Here is a 4,362-nt window from a genome sequence, read left to right as displayed (position 1 = left end):
ATGTTATCTACACTTGCTTGGAAGGTAAATGCTCCACAAAAGATTCGTCATCTTATATGGCAGTTACTCTCAAGACATGTAGCAGTCACCAGGATCTTGAATTGTCGCCATATGCGATGTGATAATATTGTAACACCGCGACCGCCCATGGCTAATGGGCCTCCCACATCCGCTCTCTCGGCCCGTGGACCCCAATCCGTGCGATGGACGATGCGGTACAAGTGGTATCAGAGCCAAACCCAAAGAAGTTGGAGTCAGTGAGGGCTCACACTAACATAGGTAACAATCCTGGGGCGCAACAGGGACATTGCGTTCTTCGAGAGAGGGTGAATTGTAACATCCCGGTTTGCGGTATATGTGGAAAAGCTTAAGAGAATTGATTTGGATACCTATGTCACCAAAGTGCAGTTACCTTTTTGGTCACACATTCATTTAAAACTCTGGAGTTAAGTGTTGTGATTTTAAATGACAAACTCATTTTATTTCGGATTAATTTATTAAAAGGTTTAATATTTTATTCGGTTTTTATAAATCGGTTTAATTCGACATTTTATGGTACGTAACACGCCGTTCTCGAGAAAGGAGGAAATATGTCTTACAATTATTTGTCCAAAGTGTGGGGATCCAGATGAGCCAGTAATTCATGCTATCTTTGAATGTCCACCGACAGTTCAAGCGTTTGGTCTTGCAGCTACACCATCTCATCCGAATATATTCTGTGGATCCAGCATATATACTAACAAGGACTATCGTTTTGGAAGAAGAATAGTATTGAAGATCCATAAATGGACAGAAACCCTTATCCGTGGATAATTTGGTATCTCTAATAAGCAAAGAATGATAAACTATTTAAAGGAATAGATGGAGATCCACTTGAACTAGTCAGATATGCAGAAGGAGAATGTCAAGCATGGTTCGCGGCAAATCGGCCAGAGGATGGATTGACTACAACACCAATAATAGCATCTCAAGGCTTATGCTTTAAAAATATATGCATGGTGGATGATCTTGGCCCTGTACATCGATCTTCAGTGGATGCGGATGGGTTTGGAAAGATAACTTTAGACAAACACAACTTATGGGTTTAGGAAATCAAAGAAGAAGAGAATTTGTCTTGCATTTGGAGCTGGAAACGATATACTGGGCAATGGACAGCATGCTGCACCATTCAAAATGTTAGCATTTTAGGACATATTATAATGATTTGATTGAGTTTATAAAGGAACTTCATGCATGACTTTTTCAACATAGCTAAAGGAGATACAAGAAGTGAAGAGAAGATTCAACGATTTCAGGCTATCCTACATTTTCCGAGGACAGAATGAGACTGCTGATTTTTTAGTTAGAATTTCTAGGTCTTTTCATATGGCTATTTGTTTTGTTGGTTATTTTATCCCGGTCTGGTTATCCAAAATAATTCAAGTTTGAGTAATATAATATAGTCTTTCGATGTAAAAAAAATGTATCCATAACAATTATGTTAATGCCCCTAGTAACCTAGTTATTAATACATATTCACACATAACTGAGTATAAATCCTAGTATGTAATATAACTTCAACCATTTATTATATATTAATATAAATTAATTAATAAGAGGTGTGCAATCCAACTCTAACATTAGTATTAGATTATGGATTATGTCAGAAAGAAACATGTGATGAAGGGTTTAAAATATAATTTAAATAATCATTGCGGATAAGGCAACAACTCTACTCATTGATTAAGGTTTCAGTAAAGGGGAGGGATGATGACAGACGATAATCCAGACGGTAAGGTTAAGATGTCTCTATCCGTAATTTCAATACATTAAAGGTTGACCATGTAAGCTTACATGCTTTAATAAGGGCAGACATGTAAAAGGTTTTGAAGTAGAAACTGAACAAAAAAACAGAGTGCTTGAATCTGCTCTGTGGCTTTGGCTGTGACGAAAAATGGAATCAGCAAGAATGATTTCTGTGCTCAGAAGTTTTTTGTAACACCCGTATTTTTCGAAATAACTTAAATAAATAAAAAGTCTGAAATCTCCGTTTATTACTTCTCAAAATTCAACTCCAAAGTCGTAAATCAAATAAATAGCCATAACTCCAAATAACATAATAAATCCCCAAAATATCGATAAAAGCATAAAATCCGCAAGTCTGAAAAAGAAAAAAATAAAATTCTCAAAGCACTAGTCCGATAGCAATCACTCCTGCTCGTCAGTCTCATCTGAAAGGGGAAGGAAATGAGGGGTGAGTAACAGGAGAGTTACTACGTGAGGTATGAGATGCTAAACACGCAAACCACTGACTTGAGTAATAGAACTCCCACTATAAAAGTTTAGCTCTAACATGAAAAAACAAGACGCCTAAAGCATCACACAAACACAACACAAACAATGCGATGATAGCATATAGCTAGTCCATACACCCCGCATCTCCTCATACAGATATATGTTTACATACGCTGCGTCGCTAGTACAGTCTGCCTCTGTACCCCCGCCCTCCAAAGCTGCGTCGAATGCAAAAGTCTCTGCACCCACACCCCACACAATCTGCGTGCTAGCCCAGACGTCTCTGAGCTCCCGCCCACCAAAGCTGCGTCGCTAGTCCAGACATCTCTGGACCCCCGCCTACTCACATAGTCCCTACTCATAACTATGTATACATAAATATATATATCGCATCTCTTAACATCACACAATCAAATCAACGGTTGAATCCTCTAGACCCCTAGTTCTAGTTTACAATGAATGAACTAACTAACAATCAAGACACAAACAGACTCAATTCAAACAGACGGATCATGATTCAAAATCTAAACTACAATAGAGAGAATTCTACACTGGTACGGGATTTACGGAATAGACCCTCACCTTTGCCATGGGTTCTGAAGAAACCTGAGGAAACGCCGAATGGACTCCGGAGCTCTCTGAAATTAGATCAATATGATATTCTGGCAGAGCTGAACCATAGAGCAAACAGATGAATAACTAAAGAACTGACCGTTAAATTTTAGATCCCTCCGGTCATAATGTACTACTATATGTCCTCTATTCATAGACACCTATTTTACTCCGATCGGACACCATTTGCTTAACCAAAGTAGCTTCATCTCCAGGGTGGTCGTAAACACAAATTGCACCAACACGTCTCACGAAAACAAGCATAACTCTCAGAAAGTAACTTGGAATAACGATCTGCTTGTAGGAGATGATAGATAAGAGAATTAACTACTTACTGACAAATTTACAGACTGAAATATTTTGTTTCTGTCGACCGTTTCTCACTTACACCGAGACTGGTCGGAACTGTCTCTGCAACTCAACAGCTTTATTCTTCGCCAAGAAGAAACGTCATTAACTTTCTAACCGTACGTCTATTTGACGATCGGATAGATGATCAGCTGGCATCGAGATATTTCCAGTGATATCTCGCCCATTCCCTGGTTCCTTCTGTATCAATGGTAAAACGCTGATGAAGTTGACTGTTTGCGGATCCGATCTGTAGATATCAGTCCCAAAGAAACAACCATAACTCTTAGATAAAAATTCCAAATGGCGATCTGCTTTCTGATACACATAGATCTATGAGTGTAGAACATAACCTCAAAATTTAGCTTCGAAATACTCATATGTGATCGATCATTCTTCTGTTCCCCCAAAACGTGTCTGCAGAGCTCTACTTTCTCTTTTCGGATGGAGGGAGGCCTTCTCTTTCGTGGTGGCTATTTGTGGCTATTCCGGTGACGTTCCGGCAGGGATTTTCCATCCCCAAAAGTCTCTGTCAGAGGCCACCAAGAAATCTCATCTTAAATAAGAAAACTTTAGGGTTTTCTGCAATGTAATTGGGTCTTACTGGGCTAAATTTTTCCGGGCCGAGATTTGGATCGTTACAATTCTTCCCCACTTACGAGGAATTCGTCCTCGAATTCAAATCCTGAGTCGGCTGTCCAATACCGTCCTAAAAAAAAAAATCTTCGGATAGTCAATCCTCATCTAAATTTGATCTCACTTGGATCACGTCATGGAAGTCTGATACACTGTTGATAGAATCACTGCAATCAACTGCTCCAATTCGCTCCACCGGAGGATACAGTCCAATGTACCTCGGTTTTAGTTGCTTCAGCTTATTAGTCTTAAGTCCTCCTTGAAATGTCAGTATTTTCAGGTACACTAGATTGCCCATATGTAACTCCAAATCCTTACGACGCTTAGCTGCATAAATCCTCTGCCGTCATGGGCGTCCCAAAGCCAATCCTTAAGCATGTCCATTTGCTATACCATCTCTTGAACCATTAATAGTTCTAACTCATGTCACTCCCTCACATTGGTCCAACAAAGTGGTATACGACAAGGCCTACCATAAATAGCCTCATACGG

At 39.4% G+C, this 4,362-nt stretch overlaps 1 pseudogene; it reads left to right on the top strand.

Moving 5' to 3' along the window:
• The first annotated feature begins 203 nt into the window (after window positions 1–203).
• Window positions 204–4,362, top strand: part of LOC106320185 — a 12,873-nt pseudogene continuing 8,714 nt past the window's right edge.

This window comes from Brassica oleracea, unplaced genomic scaffold, assembly GCF_000695525.1.
Source record: "Brassica oleracea var. oleracea cultivar TO1000 unplaced genomic scaffold, BOL UnpScaffold00842, whole genome shotgun sequence".
NCBI classification, from domain to species: Eukaryota; Viridiplantae; Streptophyta; class Magnoliopsida; order Brassicales; family Brassicaceae; genus Brassica; species Brassica oleracea.
The sequence above is the reverse complement of the archived record's forward strand: the minus strand, read 5'-3'. Positions and strand labels throughout refer to the sequence as shown.